The following is a 19,852-nucleotide window of genomic DNA, read 5'->3' as shown; positions in this document are numbered from 1 at the left end:
TTGCTAGGCTCTAAAGTGTTGGTGTATTCGGACCATGCCACTTTGAGATATTTGCTATAGAAAAAAAGAGTCAAAGCCTAGGTTAATTAGGTAGATATTGCTTTTGCAAGAATTTAACTTGGAGATCAAAGATAGAAGTGGGTCCCAAAATTTGGTAGCGGACCATCTGAGTTGGCTTGAACATTTAACCTCGGACCCTACTCCTATCAATGACTCATTCTCCTTAGTCACCTTGCAAGCAATATCCCAAAGTGCTCCTTGGTTTACCCCGATTGCCAATTATTTGGTCGCTCGCGTTTTTTCCCCACAATTTTTGAAGCATCAAAGGGATAAATTAAAAAGTGATGCTAAGTATTACCTTTGGGATGATCCACATCTATGGAGGCATGGAGCGGACCAAGTAATTAGGAAGTGTGTGCCGAGATCCGAGTTTCAGTCTATCCTTCAATTTTTCCACTCATCTGAGAATGGGGGTCACTTTGGCCCACAACGAATAGCTGATGCAATTGCATATTTGTTATATTAGCTAGTTAGTTTAGTTGGTTTTAGCTTAATTTCACTCATTTCCTCTAAATAAACAAGTCCTTTTATGAGTTTTATCTTCATGCATGAGAATACCGAGGAACATGTTGATTCTAGCCAAATTCATGCTAATGATTTAAAGAATGCATATATGAATGAGTATGAATGAATCTCATGAAATTTATTGCATGAATGGGTAAGACTTTGAAGCTATTTCCCTTGTTGATGATAGGTGATGAAACAAGAAAGCATGGAAGCAAGAATGATGCAAAGCTGGGCAAGAAGAAGTTGGCGTTGCCAACTTGGAGATAGTGGGCGTTGTTCATGACAACGCCAGGCAACCTTGGAAGAAGAAGTTGGCGTTGCCAACTTGGAGATAGTGGGCGTTGTTCATGACAACGCCAGGCAACCTTGCAGAACAAAAGTTGGCGTTGCCAACTTGGGAATAGGGTGCGTTATTGAGGACAACGCCAGGCAGCCCTGGAGAAGCAAAGTTGGGAGTTGCCAACTCTAGAAGGGCGTTGCCAACGCCAATTTGTGAAGCAAGCTTGGCAACCTTGGAAGGCACAAGCAAGCTTGGCCCTGGAGGAAGAGAAGCTGGCGTTGCCAACGCCAGGAACCATAGGCGTTATTCAAGGCAATGCCAAGCAACAAATGGAGCCTTGAAGAGGAGCTCGAGGGCGTTGCCAACGCCAGGAACCATAGGCGTGTCCCTAGGCAACGCCACACAAGCAAGACTTGGCCCAGGAAAGGGAGGTGCACGTTGCCAACGCCAAGTTATGAAGGCGTGTTCCTTGGCAACGTAGCAAGCAACTTTGGCACCAAGTTTTGGAGCTCAACCACGTTGCCAACGCCACTATCATTGGCCTGTTTCAAGGCAACGCCAGGAAGCAAATATGGAGCCTTGAGGAAAGCTCGAGCACGTTGCCAACGTGCTGAAGAGAAGGAGTGTTCATCAACAATGCCAGGATGTGCTGCCAGCCAAGTTGCCAATGCCAGGAAGGGCACCAACCAAGTTGCCAATGCCAGGAAGCCTTGCCATGCACGTTGCCAACGCCAGGAAGCCTTGCCATTCACGTTGCTAACGCCAGGGAGGAGTGCCAACCACGTTGCCAACGCCAGCTTCTATAGGCGTGTTCAATGTCAACGTGGGAAGCAATCTTTGGAGCTAGGAAAGAACATCGAGCACGTTGCCAACTCAAGAAAGCATTGGCGTGTTTAGTAACAATGCCAGGAAGCTTTGGATGGTGAAGAGCACGTTGCTAACTTGGAATATAGGGGCGTTATCCACAACAACTCCAACAAGGCAGCCTGACCTTACCTCCTTCAATGGAAGATATCTTGAGTTACAGAGATCCAAATTGAGTGCTTCCAGTTGCGTTGGAAAGCTAACGTTCAGAGCTTTCCAACCATATATGATAGTCTATGGTGGAGCATAAAATTGAAGCCAAACCAGAGTCATCTTTAGGCCCTAAAAACAAGAACATGAAGTTGAAATTCAAGAAGGCTAGAGATGAGCCCTGGAGGGGGGCACGAGCACGTTGCCAACATGCTAGCAAGGGGGCGTGTTTTGCAACAACGCCAGCCCCAAATCCCTGCCTTGGGAGGTTAGGCACGAGCACGTTGCCAACTTGGGAGTGAAGGTGCGTTTTTGGCAACAACTTGGCAGCTTAACCTTACCTTCTTTGAGGAAGCATAACTTGAGCTAGGAAAGTCCAATTGAGGTGATTTCAGTGGCCTTGGAAAATAGACATCAAGAGCTTTCCAATGATGTATAATAGTCCATATTGAAGAAGAAGGCTGACACTCAAATTCTGGGCTACATTTAGCATGAAAGTAGAGCCAAGAAGAGGAAAAGCAAGTTGTTAGCAACAACTTGGGCTAGCAACGCCCAAGTATGAAAGTTCACTTCCAGGAAATTGTGATGCACGTTGCCAACGTGCATTAAGGCCAGCGTTATTGACAAAAACGCCAAGCCAATGGGCCAGAAGCATGACGAATGAACTCTCCCTTTCCAAGTCTAGCAACACTTCTTCCAATTGAGCCAAGAATTCAACAAAGAGGAAGCCCATATTTCCAACCCAATTCAAGAACTTTGAAAGAGTTTTGGGACTAGTATAAATAGAGATTGAGTTTGTACTTTGAGGGAACTTTTTGGACACTTAGCATTATACACTTTTAGCACTTTTATTTTTGAGAACTCCTTGGTACTTCCGGGAGGATACCCGGAGAGCATTTTGGTTCTTCTTGGAACTTCTCTTCTTCATTTTAGTGTTTAAGTACGGGGAAATTGATGAGTCCATATTTTACGATAAATTTTTGGTAGAATTGAGTGGATTTCATCATATAAACCTACACTTATTCCATCAAATAGCATGCTTTTGAGCTTTCCTCCTAAATTATGCTTGATTATGAAAACATGCTCTTTTGTGCCTAATTTGTCCTATTTTATTTCATTTGCCTTCCATTTGATACCTTGATGTTGTTGTGACTGATTTCAAATGTATAAGATAGGAATGGCTTGGTGAGAATGGAAGAGGTGCATGCAGGAAGGAAGAAGCATGAAGAAACAAATGAGAAGAGCTTCAGGATGTGTGCGTGTGCACAGGTAGCAAAACAGGCCAAGTGTGCAGTGCACAGCATCTTGCGCGTCGCATGAGCACCCAAAAAATTTAGAGGGGTGTGTGCGCATAGCCTCTTTACGCACAACCTGAAATTTTGACGAAGTATGCGTGCGCACACGTCTGTGCGTACACACAGGTGCCTGCACATGCCTTCATTAAAAATGCACGTGACTCGTGTTTTGAGGGGCTTGTGATGAGCGGATAATTTATACGCTTTTTGGCATTGTTTTTAGGTAGTTTTTAGTAAGTTCAAGCTACTTTTAGGGATGTTTTCACTAGTTTTTATGTTAAATTCACATTTCTGGACTTTACTATGAGTTTGTGTGTTTTTTTGTAATTTCAGGTAATTTTTGGCTGAAATTGAGGGACTTGAGCAAAACTCTGAAAAAAGGCTGACAAAAAGGACTGGTGATGCTGTTGGAATCTGACCTCCCTATACTCGAAATGGATTTTCTAGAGCTACAGAACTCCAAATGGCGCGTTCTCAACGGCGTTGGAAAGTAGACATCCAGAGCTTTCCAGCAATATATAATAGTCCATACTTTATTCAGACATTGACGACGTAACATGGCGTTGAACGCCAAGTACATGCTGCTGTCTGGAGTTAAACGCCAGAAACACGTTATGATCCGGAGTTGAACGCCCAAAACACGTTATAACTTGGAGTTCAACTCCAAGAAAAGCCTCAGCTCATGGATAGATCAAGCTCAGCCCAAACATACACCAACTGGGCCCCGAAAGTGGATTTATGCATCAATTACTTACTCATGTAAATCCTAGGAGCTAGTTTATTATAAATAGAACTTTTTACTATCATAATCTCATCCTGGATTGTATTTTGAATCCTGTGATCACGTTTTAGGGGGCTGGCCATTCGGCCATGCCTGAACCTTTGACTTATGTATTTTCAACAGTGGAGTTTCTGCACACCATAGATTAAGGGTGTGGAGCTCTGCTGTACCTCAAGTTTCAATACAATTACTATTACTTTCTATTCAATTCTCTTTTATTCTTATTCCAAGATATACGCTACACTTAACTTTGATGAATGTGATGATCCGTGACGCTCATCATCATTCTCACCTATGAACGCGCGTGATTGACAACCACTTCCGTTCTACTCTAGGCCGGGCGCATATCTCTTAGATTCCCCAACAGAATCTTCGTGGTATAAGCTAGATAGATGGCGGCATTCATGAGGATCCAGAAAGTCTAAACCTTGTCTGTGGTATTCTGAGTAGGATTCTGGGATTGAATGACTGTAACGAGCTTCAAACTCGCGATTGCTGGGCGTGATGACAAGCGCAAAAGGATCAATGGATCCTATTCCAACATGATCGAGAACCAACAGCTGATTAGCCGTGCTGTGACAGAGCATAGGAACATTTTCACTGAGAGGATGGGATGTAGCCACTGACAACGGTGATGCCCTACATACAGCTTGCCATGAAAAGGAGTAAGAAGGATTGGATGAATGTAATAGAAAAGTAGAGATTCAAGAGGTGCATAGCATCTCCATACACTTATCTGAAATTCCCACTATTAATTTACATAAGTATTTCTATCCCTTTTATTTTCTTTTTATTATTAATTTCGAAACCCATAAACATTTAATCTGCCTAACTGAGATTTACAAGGTGACCATAGCTTGCTTCATACCAATAATCTCTGTGGGATCGACCCTTACTCACGTAAGGTATTACTTGGATGACCCAGTACACTTACTGGTTAAGTTGAACGGAGTTGTGAACCATGGTATTGGCATCATGTTTTTGGCGCCATTGCCAGGGAATGAAAAGCAATGAATTTTGCAAAATGGAATAACACATGAATAACAATTTCGTCCATCAGCTTGGAAGCCCAATTCTGAAACTGAAAGCTCATATTGGAGGGGGCAAACATGATAGAATTAGAGCATATCATTAGGGTAGTATATAGAATAGTAGTAGGAGGCTTTAGTTTAGTTTTTCTCTAAGTTTTCTCTCAACACCATTAGGGTTTATATTAGGGTTTTACATTTCAAGTGCCATTTTCATTTTTTATCTTGGATTTTGCTTGCCTCCATTGTAAGTATTTCTTAATTGCTACTCTTTATAGTTACAATTTTGATACTCTTTCTTGTAATTAAAGTCATAGTGTTAATATATATACTTTTGCAATTTTGATTTCTTGTTGATGATTTTGATGATTGATGATTATTATATGATTGTTTGAGTTGATATTGTTGATTTTAATCATTTGTTGCTCATAGTTTCAAGCATTTTCTCAATTTTCCCATGTTTAGTGTTTATGGGCTAAATTTCCACCTCTTGGCTTGGAGAAAATGAGCAATTGGGTTTCTAGAATTGGAATGTCCAATATTTAGTGATAATTCTTGGATTGTTAATTGTTCTTGTTTCCACTAACGCTAATTTGTTGCTAAGATAATTAGCAAGTAAGTTAGGATTTGTAGATTAAGAACAACTATGCTCATTTAACTTATTCTCCAATGTGAGGGTTAACTAAGTGAGATTAATCCATTACGATTGTCATAGTTGTGGTTTTAACAAGGAAAGGACCCTTAGCTCATCCTAAGCCAAGATTTCATTTATGCTTTGAATCACACACACACACATACATACATCAATCGCTTTCATTGCTTACTTGTTTATATTACATAGTTAGTTCTTTAATTCCTTTATTAGTTCATTACTTGCAATTTTGAGAGTTCTTTTATTTCTTTAATTGTTTATATCTTCATTGAAAATCTTGTTGCCTTCACAACTGAAATTGCACACTCATTGGTCACTAGGACCTTTGGAGACAACCCGGGAATTCAAACTCCCGGTTTATATATTTGTGACACCCTTTGTCCTTCCAAACTTTGATTTGGAGTTGTTTGTCAGTTGGGAACTATGCTACTAACGAAATGATTCCAATTTCGAGGAAAATTCCTAATCGACGTCTGTGACACCATCAATAATAAAGCCTAGGGACAAGAATTTTACCCACTTGAATGACGTAATGGATGATGGTGGCGTAGGGAGAGATGCTTCCAACGGTCTTGATAAAGCAATTTCTATTCCCGTCCATCCTCTTTGAAGGGCTTCTATCAGTTGACAAGATGCTTCAAGCTCTACCTCTTGCCATCTTCCACAAGTTCACATGCTTCTTCACCAATGTCCTCTAGCTCTTTGTTGATCGAACTTTTGTATGGTATAGAATTTCACTAATTTCGTTGCAAGTATAGTTTCTAAACCAACAAAGAATCCTTTCATACAAACATTTGGTTGTCACAAGTAACAAACCCCTAAAATTAATAACCAAAGTATTTGATCCTCGGGTCGTCTCCTCAAAGGAATTATAGGGTAGTGTTCTTGTTATTGGTTATGAGTTGTATATTTTGGTGTTTTGGATGAGAATTAAGGAAAGTAAATTATAATGGAAATCTAATGATAAAACGGTCTTGGCAAGGTTTGGTGGTTAAGGATCTCTATCCATATCACTAATCACATCATGATAATTGTAAGGATCAATCCCAATAAGTCATCCTCCAACTAGTGAAGGAGAGCCAAATGAGCTATATCAATCCAAGTCCATAGGTCCTAACTATTCGCTAATTGAATTAATGAAAGCTAGAGTCAATGGCTACCAATCATCAATCACTTGGGCATTAGTAACTCAAGAGTTCCTAAATTACCATCTCAAGCCAAGAACATAAAATTCTACTCTAACATCCTTCCAAGCATTTTATCAAACACTTGGGAGGCATAAAGGGAAAGCATGGTAAATTAACAATAAGAATGGATTCAAACAAACATGAATTATCCCAGATTGCATTAAAAGAAAATAAGATGAACAAGAGTAGATCAACTTACAAAATGTAGAAACAAAATAGAGGAATTGCAACAAGAGAATAGGAGAACAAGATGTAAAAACATAGAATTGAAATGTAGAAGTAGATGAAAGTAAAGATTAAAACCTAGATCTAAGAAATTCTAACCTAAACCTAATCCTAATTCTAAAGAGAAGGGAGAGCTTCTCTCTTTAAAAAAATAACCCTCAAACTAGATCTAAAGTGTGTTGTTTGTGTATTGTGTAAAATTGGTGCATTCCCCTTCAATCCTTGGTCCTTTTGAGCATTTTGGCGCCAAAGTTGGTTCCAAACTAGGCCCCACAGCTTCTGTGAATTCGTTGGGCACGAATTCACTTAAAAATCACGTGCCAGTATCGATGCGTACGTGTACAGCACGCGTACGCGTCCATGGGGTTCTTGCGATTCGCGCGTATGCGTCTAGTGCGCATGGGCGTCCATGGACGTATCCCAAATCTTTGGTTTTTCATGATTTCTCCACTTTGCATGCTTTCTCTTCACTCCTTTGATCCATTCATGGCCCTTTTCAATCTGAAATCACTTAGCAAACACATCAAGGCATCTAGTGGAATCAAAGGAAGATTAAAACTATCAAATCAAGGGTCCAAAAGCATGTTTTCACATTTAAGCACAAATCAAGAGACAATCATGTAACTATGCTATGTTATTGAATAAATGTGAGAAAAGGTTAATAAATTTCTCTAAATATAAATACAAGATAAACCCTAAAAATGGGGTTTATCACTCTTCCCCATCACTTGAGTCATATCTTGGAGGTTGAGTGAAATCTACCTCAACCTCAACTTCAATGGGGAAGGATTCATCAAGCTCGAAAGGATCATATGTTGATTCGAAATTAACATAAATAGGTGGGTTGGTTGCTTGCCGCATTTCTTCCAATTCTTCTTTCAAAATATGCCTTGGACGTTGTGCACTAGCCTCCTCAACATCAATTTCAAACTCCATGAAAGAAGGCTCTACAACCTTAGATTCCACTTTGCATTCAACATCTCCTAAATTTTCAGCCACTTCTTCTGGTTCAATCATCTTAATTTCCTCCTCTTGTTTCAATTCTTGTTTCAACTCATTCTCTTCTCCTTGAAGCTCCAAGTTCTTCTTCTCCCACACTCTTTGGTTGATCCTCCGCATTTATCAATGGGAATGTCTTGATTACACGAGTTTAGATAACTGCTTCAGTGATGGTAGCCACCATGGTTTTCAACTTCTCTAGTTCCTTTTGATCCTCCTCTTCTTGCTTTTGAAAGCGAGAATAGAGATTTTTTTGTCCTTGCATGAAGAGTTGGAAAGCTTCATTCACTGAAGGCGATGGTGAGAAAGAGGATTTGTTGTTTGGCAGGGAAGTGTCATAGTTGGAAAATGGTTCGTATTGGTGAGAGTCTTTAGGTTGTATATATGGAGATGGTGGTTCTTGGTGGTATTGGTGTTGGAAGGGTAGTGGCTCTAAATATGGCTCATATGATTGTTGGTATCATGAATATGGGTTAGGATCATATTGAGGTGAATGGTAATATGGGGCTTGTGAGTGTGGTGGTTGAGGGCTATGTTGAGGGAAGGGGTCATATGCATATGGTGATTGTGGTTTCCAACCATAATGAGGTTCACTACATCCACTAGATTGGTATGCATTAGGAGTTGGATTATACCTATAAGAAACTGGAGTAGGTTGATGCCAAAAAGAGTATCCATATACTTGAGGCTCCTCCCACCTTTGATTTCCAACCCCTTGATGCAAACCTCCATTAAAGCTTCCATTTTCTACAACATACTTTGAACCAAACTCATAGTTAAAAGAATGAGAATTTATAGTAGCAAGAGAAAACAAAAACAAAAACTAATAAGAAACAAGAAAAACAAAATCCTAAATACTAACTCAAACAAACAAACAGACAAAGAGCAAACTATTCACAATATTAACATCTGTACAATAACCAATAACAAGCACACATTGCAATTCCACGGCAACGGTGCCAAAAACTTGAAAGAAGGTTATCGTCGGTCTAGATTTTCTTCTCAATAAGAGGAATCACATTGTTGCAAGTATAGTTCCAAACTGACAAATAACCCTCAATCAAAGTTTAATTTGTTTGTCACAAATGCAAACCAATAAAAATACTGAGAGTATTAGATCTCGGGTTGTCTTTCAAAAGAATTGCAGTGAGATATGCATGTTATCGGTTACGAGGTTCAAGGGGTGGTTAATGAGGGAAAAACGATTCCACACAAACTCACTGGCAAGTGTACCGGGTCGCATCAAGTAGTAATAACTCACAAGAGTGAGGTCGATCCCACAGGGATTGGTGGATCAAGCAACTTTAGTGAGGTGATCTGTTTAGTTAAGCTAACAGTGGTGAATTGGGTGAAATTGTATTGACAGAATGTAAATTGCAGAGGGTATAAAGTGGAGAAGGTAAATTAGCAAAACTTAAAAAGCAAGAAACGTAAATTGCAGCAAATGTAAAGGGAATTGGGTACTGGGAAAGTAAATGAAACAGTAAATCAAAACTCAGAACAACTGCAGAAGATTTAAATTGCATGAAAGTAAATTGAAAGCAATGGGAACATAAGATTAAAATTAAGCTCAATGTAAACTAAATTGTGAAACTGCAGAAAGGGAAATTTGCATAAGAGAATTATCATAAACTTAAATTGCATAAGCCAAATTAAATTCAACACTTAAATGTAAAAGTGCAAAATAAAAGTGTTTCAAGAGAGCCTTCTATTCTACTCCTACTCCTACTCCTACTGCTGCCTATTACTACTGCAGCCGACTCCAGCACCCCTTTCTAAAATGAAACTGATGCCTTTATATATGCTTTACAAAATGAAAATAAAAATGAAATTGAAAACAAATTACAATTCAAACGAAATTCCTATTCTAATTGTTTCTTGTGCCTTTGAGTGATATCAATTGGGCTTTGCTTGCTTTGGGGCTTCAATGGGCTTGAATTGGAATTAATTGAGCCAGAGTTGAGCGTAGCGTTCATTACTCATGCTTGCTCCTCTCGTGCGCATATTTTCTCAACTAGCGCTCTCTTAATGAGCGCTACGTTGCATTATTGAGCGCTACCCAATAGCTAAAAACCTTACCTCCAATTTGACATGCCCGAAAACGCTGCCTTAGTGAGCGTAGCGCTCACTTTGGAAATGAGCGCCATTCCATGTGTGCTGCTGAGTGTTTTTGGGACTTAAAGATGCCTATCCTTTGTGCTCCAATTTCATGCCAAATATAGACTATTATATATCGTTGGAAAGCTCTGAATGTCAACTTTCCAACGCAACTAGAATCACATCAATTGGAGGCCAAAGTTAGCGCCAAAGTTAGCGCCAGCTTCTGTAGCCCAATTTTAAGGTTCACCCCATACTATTATATATCTTTGGAAAGCTCTGGATGTCTACTTTCCAATGAATTTAAGATCGCATCATTTAATGCTCTATAGCTCAAGTTATCCGCCTTGGAAGGTGAAGAGGTCAGCTGGCCTTACTACAGGTTGATACTATATTTATCTTTGCACTTTCGGGATAAGTTTTCTCCCTCAGATTTAGTGTCCACCATGTTGTGGCATATATGCTTGGAAAGATCTAGATTCCTAATTTCCAATGCCACTAGAATCACCTCATTTGGAGCTTTGTAGCTCCAGTTATTTATGTTGGAGTGTGAAGAGGTCAGGGTTGCAAATCCTCTTTGCTCCTTTTGAGCTTAATTGAGCTTAATTTGTGCTTCTTTGCTTCTTTTTCTACTTATTTCCTACAAAGTTTATCAAATTAAAATATCAAAGAAATATACTATTTAAGCACTGAAACACTCAATAATTAAGCATAAAACATTAATTTCTTGTATGAAAAAGCATAGAAAAACACAACATGATGCACAGTCAATACTACACCAAACTTAAACCTTGCTTGTTCCCAAGCAAGAAAAGAATCATGCAATAAAATTGACAATCCATGGTAAGAAGAATAGCAACTCAATGTTCATGGTTGGCTAGTTTTCTATGCATGCTACAATCACAAAAGAAATGTAAATGATTGATGCTTCTATCTAGCTCATTTTATGAAATCTTTTCCTTATATTTAATTTCTTCCTTGAAATAAGCTTTTGATTTTCTTATTAGCTTCTCCTTTTGGGTGTTTTTCCCCATGAGTTGATAACAAAGCTACGATTCTAAATGCTTTGTTTTCAAGTATTACCACTTGATACATAAGCACCATAAGCATTTAATTAGAGGACTTCATTAAGCTCATTTGTTTCTTTTCTTGACTCTCTAATCATTGATGCTCAGAGCCTTGAGCCTTGAGGGAGTGCATTTGCAATTGAGCCTAGCCTTGACTCTAAGTGTTTTGTTTTCAAGCTTTTTGCCTGATACATAAACACCACAAGTACTTAACAAATGAATTGTCATTGGTACTTAGAGCCTTCAGCTTTCTCATTCTTTCCCTTTTGCTTTTCTTGCCTAAATTTGCAATTGCTTCTTCAAGGTTTTCATGATTTCAAATAATTTCATAAAATGTCCTAGATGAAAACTTCAGTTAAATAAAATCTAATGCCATTGAGCAATAATTAATCCTACTAGCCTTCCAATACTTGTGTGCCCATGCTAAATTCTTCTTTAATGACCATGTGTGTTTATGATCATGATTCCTTAATTACTTTGACTCACACAATTCAAGATGGTAATCATAATGTCACAGCAGGCATATGGAGAAGATAAAGACAATCATGCAATTTATAGTGCTGGGAATAAGTAGGGAGAAAAAGGAACGTTACCACCTTGTAGTTCATCTTCATTGTTGTTGTCCTTTTCCTCCTATTCTTCCCCTCCGCATACCACACTTAGAATGCTTGCTTATCCTCAAGTAACAATTAACACAGTGGTGATGGGATCTATGATGGATCATGAGTGTCTCACACAGTGAAATATTAGTAGTACATGTGTTTAGGCAAGCAAAATGAAAAATAATAGCGAAGGCACAGGGAACATAGACATTGTGATTGCAAACATAAGAGGGTATGCATGATACATTGCATAGGGAATAAGTGGCACACCAAACTTAGTGTGACACTCTCACTTGGAATTGATGCAAGTATCCAATATAGATTGTAAACAAATTTAGTTGCATAGCAACACCAAACTTATAATGCAACCATATGTGAATTTATTTGAACTAAAACTAAACAAAGGAGACTGTTAAATTTTAAATATAATCACCAAGTGTAGAATCTATCATGAATAAGGATTTCTTGGTGAGGTCTTAACAAAAACATTTTAAAGAGCAACATAAAAGAAAGAATTAATAACAAACAGAAAGTGTCAAAACAAAGAAAGATAACACTGTAAAGGCATTATGACTATGCAGACAGGTGGTGTTGCTGGATTTATTGCATAGAAAATTAAGTGGCACACCAAACTTTGAAACTTAGTGTGACACTTTCAATTTAGAACTGATGCAATCACCCAGATTGAAAACATATTATTGCAAGGTAACACCAAACTTAGAATGTAATCATATGCCAATTTATTGAAATTAAACAAAGCAGACAGAAAAAGTAAACAAAGTAAAGAAATGAAATGTTACCTAAGGTTGGGTTGCCTCCCAACAAGCGCTCTTTTAGTGTCATTAGCTTGACATGTTGTTCTCAATTTTCTTCCTCTTCTTCCAGTTTGTTAAGAGGAATGACCTCAAGGGGGGAGAAGATTCAGCTATTGTCCTCTGTCTTAGTCTCTTCTCAGCAAGCTTCCTTTTGTTATTTGCTGGGTTGAACTTGCTTGCTGGATCATGGGTAGGATTGTTTGTGGTTGACCCCTCCTTCTTCCTTGATATGTTCAATGGTAGCTGGGTCACAATCCTCTCTTCGGTGTTGTTGTTGGTTGCCTTCACTTCTTTAATATCAATACATGGTTACTGTGTGATTGTTGGAGCATTATCTTCATAAAAGCCTTTTGAATTGTTGGTTCCATGAGCTCTTCCTCTATGTACTTCTCTGCTTCACTTGAGTGTGAATCCTCTTGATTGACTTCCTCACTTTCTTGTTCTTCCACTTCATCCTTTGTATTCAATATTTGATTTAATAGTACTTCCATGGAGGAGGTTTGTTGTTCTTCCCAAGATTTTTCATCTCCTCTTCATATCTTTTAATCACAGATTCAAGTGTTGAGATTTTTTGGTTCAGGGAGGTTTGTGGAGGTTGTGAGTTTTCATGTTCCTTTGTCATCTCAAGTGGCTTCTGTGGATATGCAATTTCAGGTTCAAATGCCTCCTCCACCTCATTCTTCATTAAAATTTTGCTTGACACAGGGTCCTCTTCATTTTCCTTCTCCACTTCTTCTTTTTTATCTACCAATTGATCTTCATCTTCATTGCTTAGCAATTCTTTGCTTCTCCTTGCTTGCTCCAAATATCCATCCATCTTATTACAGATGGTTTCTTGCTCTTTCCAATAGTCTATGGATGTTTGTAGGTATTGTTCAAATGTTAGCTCAAGGGATGAAGGTTGAGAGTAATTTTGTGGGCATGGATGTGTTGTCGTGATGTCATGGAATGAATTTTGTGAATTATGGAATGAATTTTGTGGTTGGTATGGATCGTGGAGGAAACTTTGTGTTGAGGCATCATCAAGTGATGAAAATTTTTCACATGAGAAACTGGGAGGTGAGGTTGGACAATTTAGCATAAATGAGTCGAGGGATTGCTCAAGCGATGATGGCTCTTGATTAATGGGGTATGACACATTGAGTGCTCTCTGATTTTGATCTTCCCAAGCACAACTTGAAGAATTGTTGAATTCATCACAGTATGGATCATCTTGTGGCATTGGGGGACAATCTTGCATGAATTTATTGAAAGCACACTCCAGTGATGATGTCTCTTGATGAGTGGAGTATGAACTATTGAAATGAGCGCCATTCCATGTGTGCTGCTGAGTGTTTTTGGGCCTTAAATATGCCTATCAGTTGTGCTCCAACTTCATGCAAAATATAGACTATTATATATCGTTGGAAAGCTCTGAATGTCAGCATTCCAACGCAACTGGAAGCGCATCAATTGGATCTTTGTATCTCAAGTTATAGTCCTTTGAAGATGGCATGGTTGTGCTGTCTGGGATCGCTGGCGCTCTTGGAGAAAAGCGTAGTGCTCAAAGCGTAGCGCTCTTGGTGTGAGCATAGCGCTTTTGGTGTGAGCGTAGCACTCTTGGCGCTGTTTGGAGGCCAAAGTTAGTGCCAGCTTCTGTAGCCCAATCTTAAGGTTCACCTCATACTATTATATATCGTTGGAAAGCTCTAGATTCCTACTTTCCAATGCCACTAGAATCAACTCATTTGGAGCTTTGTAGCTCAAGTTATTCTGGTTGGAGTGTGAAGAGGACAGGGTTGCAAATCCTCTTTGCTGCTTTTGAGATTAATTTGTGCTTCATTGCTTCTTTTTCTACTTATTTCCTACAAAGTTTATCAAATCAAAAGATCAAAGAAATATACTATTTAAGTACTAAAACACTCAATAATTAAGCATAAAACATTAATTTCTTGTATAAAAAAGCATAGAAAAACACAACATGATGCGCAGTCATCAGTGGTTTGCAATAACAAGACAAGAATTTAAATAACAAGAAAGATAAAGTGAGAAGAAAGTAAATCAAGCAACTAATGGTACCAAATAATAAAAAGAGGCACTCATGGCAAGGATTGATAATCAAGGCTTTCTATCCTAGTTATTAATTATCATATAATAATTATCAAGAGATAATCCTATTTCGTTATCTCCAACATCGGGAGAAAATCAAATAAGACTATTTAATCTCAATCCATAAGTACTAATCAGCCTACTAATTAAATTAGCAAGAGATTACCGTCAATAGAAACAATATTAACTAACAACTCTAGATCACCAATATAAGTTGGGTATTAATGACTCAAGATTGCCTAATTTCTCTTTCCAAGCCAAGAATGCACAAAATCTACTGTAAAGCCCAACCAAGCATTTTGTCAAACGCTTGGAAGGCATTAAAGGAAAGCATGGTAAAATTGCAAGGAATAATAAATTCTACAACTACCTAATATAAGAAAATGACAATAACAACTCAATTAAACATTAAGAAGCATGAAAACACATCAATTGCATTAAAAGAAAATGAAATCCACAAGAGTTCATAAACCTAAAAGTGGCTCAAAAGAGAAATTAACAAGAGAAACTAAGAAGATTTGAAACAAATTAATAAAGAAAAGTAAAGGAAACTAAATCAAAACATGTAATTAAACCTAAATCTAAGAGAAAACTAAACTAAGAACACTAATTTCTAGAGAGAAGAGGGAGCTTCTCTCTCTAGAACAAACCTAAGGCATGTTTCCTTCCTAACACTAATTGCTCCCCCTTGATCCGTCTTGAATTCAACCTCAAATAGCTTCAGAAATGAGTTGGATTTGGGTATAGATGGCTCAGAAATCGCCCCCAACATATTGCCTTTATGTTGGTCACATGCCGCTTGTCACGCGTACGCGTCACCTGATGTCCTTCCCACGCGCATGGTGTGGAATTTATAACCACAAACTAACTTACAAGTGCACCGGGTCGTACCAAGTAGTATCTTAAGTGAATGAGGGTCGATCCCACAAGGATTGATGGACTAAGAAACAATGGTCGATTAAATTACTTAGTTAGACAAACAGGAGAGAGCGTTGGGGTCTCAATTGCATTAAACAGTAAATTCAAAAAATTAATAAAGCAAGCAGTAAACAAGTTGTGAATAATATATGGAGAAAACAATTAAGGCTTTAGAGGTATCTATTTTCCAGATTGACTTTTCTTACTAACTATTTTAATCATGCAAGATTTAATTCATGGCAAACTATATGTGACTAAACCCTAATTCCTTAGACCTTTTTAGTCTTCTCTAAAATTCATCAACCTCCAATTCCTAGGTCACTTAATTCCAATTAGGGGGTGAAGTTCAATTCTAGTTTATATGCCACAAAAATCCTAATTACCCAAATACAAGAGTATTATATGTCATGTATACCATTAAGTCCAGATAATTAGAAGTTAGGAGAATATGTTTTCAAGCTGTTGTTCAAGTAAGGAGATTGTCCAAGTTATACAGGAACTCAATTAGAAGAAGGATCATACTTCCGTTCCACCCAAATTCATAAAATAAAGAATGAAAATAATTCTTGAAATAAAAATCAGGACATGAATTGAAATAGAAAAATAATAGTATCAATCTATACAATAGACAGAGCTCCTAAGCTTAACAGTGGAGGTTTAGTTGCTCATGGTTTATAGAGAAAAACTAGGATTCAGGTAAATTGTAAATTGCAGAATGAGGTAGAAGAAAAGAGCCTGAAGGGCTGATTCTTTTCCCTCTTATATCTAATCATAATTAATGTAAAATAATATATTTTCCTAATTGTAAAATAAAATACAAATTCAATCAAATTAAATTTAGCTCCATTCGCATCTTTGTATGAATGCATGGGACCACTTACGTATTAAGGGTCCACGCTGAACTTGGAAAACTTCAAGTTTAGCGTGGAGAAGGCAGTGTTGATTCACGTTTCCCTTTTGACGATGAACTTCGATTAGCCCAAGTTCAGCGTGGGGTGATGTGCAATTCTTCCTTTGTAAGTGGATTCCACGCTGAACTTGGAAATTCCGAAGTTTAGCGTGGAGGAGGCAGTGAACTAGATGAAAAGGGTATACTATTATATATCGTTGGAAGGTTCTGAAAGTTAACTTTCCAATCCACTAGAATCATGTCAATTGAACCTCTGTAGCTCAAGTTATTTCTGTTTGAGTGCAAGGAGGTTGGGATTGATAGCATCATTTGCTTTCTTTCTTTTCTGCTACAAAACTCTGTCAAATCTATCCGAATGCTACCTGAAATAAATAGAATCGTATAGAACTCAAAGTAGCATCCATAGTGGCTTAAAGATATTTAAATTTTGATTAAACTCAATAATTTGAATACAAATTCACTAGCAAAAGATAGAAAAATTGCTCGCGCATCACAATACCAAACTTGAATTGTTGCTTGTCCTCAAGCAACCAAAATAATTGCATGATTAAGATGTGAATTTGCATGAGAAGTGAGAGTTCAGTTATGCTCAAGTATATTCTTAAAATGAGGTTTATTCATTGTAACTCTTAACAGTTTTGGCATCTCACTCTCCTATATATCAGAGGAACGTCAGTGTCATTTGGAATTAGAATCTGGATCATATTATGAATTCTCTGATCTTTATACTCTAGTTTAATCCTTGAACACAGCAAATTTACTTTAATTCTCTTTTCGTTGGTGCTTTGCACCTTGAGCCTAGCTGTGACTTTAAATGTTTTGTCTCAAGCTTCGCTTGACACAAGAACACCACAAGCACTTGACTGGGGAACTCTTTCTAAGTTCTAATTTCTCTTTCAAATTCTCCTATACAGTGGTGCTCAAAGCCTTTGGCATACTCTGCTGAATGCATTTGGTCACAACTCTAAATATTCCATCTCAAGGATTACTTGAAACAAGAGTACCACAAGCATATAACTAGGAAAACAACTCTTTGAGTGTTTAATCGTTTCATACCTCCCTAGTCATTGATGCTCAGAGCCTTGGACCCTGCTCTTATGTTTATTTTGGTGTTTCTTTTGCTTCAAAGATTAAATTTTTGTTTATTTCAAAGAAGTCATAATAGTTATCTAAATTCCTTTTCCTCATACATCAACATCCCTTGATTCAAATTCAAATATGCACTGTTCATGTCATTCATTCAGAATCACAAATAACACCACCACATTTAAGTAAATAAGATTAATCTTAAATATAAACTCAATTTTTCATGCAATATATCACTTTTTTCTTTTCTTTTTATTTTCATGCTCAGTGAGCAATGCATGAGACACCTTTTCAGAATAAAAATCAAATATCAAAATAAACAATAAATTAAACTAGAACCTAGGAATTGAAATAAAAAATGACCATGCAATAACTAAAACAAAACAGCAGAAAATCGGAACATAACATAGTAAGAACGGGAAGGAATATAGAATGAAAGGAACTCAACCACCTCAGTTATCCTAGTGGTCATTCTTCAGACTGTACTCCTCCGTGAAGTTGATTCGCCTCCCTTTTGGTGTCATAAAAATAAAAAGAAAAGCCATGAACGAAGCAACAACACCAAACTTAAAAATTTTCCTGTCCTTAAGCAAAGAAAAACTGAAAACAGGGAGAAACATAAAAAAAACATACAGAGGAGAAAAAATAAATATTATTGGAAAAGAAGAATAAAAAGACAATAGAGGTTAAAATAATTAAAATAAATATATATTTTTTTTAAATAAATATGTATATAATTATTTATTTATTTATTTATTTATTTATTTATTTATATATTTATTTATATATATAGATAGGGGGGTTGAAGACGTATATGTATAAATATAAGGGGAGGGGGTAAGATATATATGTGTGTGTGTGTGTGTGTGTGTGTGTGTGTATAACCGGGGGGGGGGGGGGGCGTATATGTATAAATATAAGGAGGTTTGGGAAAAAGAAACAAAAAGGAGGGGAATCAGGAAGGGATGGGGGCCAAGATTATGGAAAAGGGGTAGGTGAAGCAAGAACAAAAGGAAAGGGAATCAGTAGGGGGGACCACTATGATTGGGATTGGATGGAGATATATGGAGATTTGGTGGATATGTATGATTCCACACTGAACTTGAAAGGAGGCAAGTTCAGCGTCGCACCCCCCGAACGTATGCTTTCTCTCCACGCTGAACTTGGTGCAGCCCAAGTTCAGCGCAGCGTGGGTCTTCAACAATTTCACGCCAATTACGTCGTTCTCCACGTTAAAATTGGAAAATCCCAAGTTCAGCGTGGAACTGGCAGTGCCTCTCCACGTTTCCAAGTTCAGCGTGGAGCTGGCAGAATCAACCTTCTCCAGAGTGAGCAAAAATTTTTTCTAAGTGTCCGATTCCTGTTCTAAAAATTTATGCATGATCAAAACAGACGTATATGTGGCTCAAGGAGAATCATCAGAGCTCCTAACCCTAACTTAGGAGGTTTAGTGGCTCAAGGCTTACAGAAAGCAATGTGAATTCGAAAGTGGTGGAAGAAGGTGAGCCATAAGATCTTAAACATGGGTGATCTTCTCCTATATATAATAACCTAATAACTAAGAAGTACAAAATTATGATAGACTAGACTAGAGGTGCGAAAATCCATTATTGGGCACACTTTGGTTGAGTACTTGGGCTGAGCTTGACGTCCAACTTGAGGAATGGGCGTTGAACGCCCATTGGGGGGTGATTGGTGCTGCCTTGTGCCTCTTGGTGGCGCTGAATGCCAAGAATGGGGTGGAATGTGGTGTTCATCGCTGGCTTAGGTTCCTTTGGGGTGTTGAATGCCAGAAAGGGGGTAACTCCTCAACGTTTAATGCCCAATATGGGCATGCTCCATAAAAAAAAGTTAGCTTTCAAACGCCGTTGAGAGCAAGTCATTTGGCCTCTGTAGCTCTAGAAATGCTCATTTGAGTGCATGGAGGTTAGAATCTGACAGCACCTGCTACACTTTCCCTGCCTCTAAATCGGGCTTTGCCAAAACTCCTCAATTTTAGCCAGAAATTACCTAGAATCATCAGAAAACACAACAACTCAAAGTATAATCCAAAAATGTGAATTTAGCACTAAAACCTGTGAAAATATAATAAAACTTAAACAAAACATAAGTAAAACAATATGAAAATGATGCCAAAAAGTATATAAAATATCCGCTTGTCAAGAATCATGGCGAAACAAGTGATGGAGCTTTCCGCCAAGGTTGGTGATGTTGGTGGTGGTGCTTCTGTACTCTCGATAT

This window comes from Arachis stenosperma, chromosome 9 (genome assembly GCF_014773155.1).
Source record: "Arachis stenosperma cultivar V10309 chromosome 9, arast.V10309.gnm1.PFL2, whole genome shotgun sequence".
Classification (NCBI taxonomy): Eukaryota; Viridiplantae; Streptophyta; class Magnoliopsida; order Fabales; family Fabaceae; genus Arachis; species Arachis stenosperma.
The sequence above is the reverse complement of the archived record's forward strand: the minus strand, read 5'-3'. Positions refer to the sequence as shown.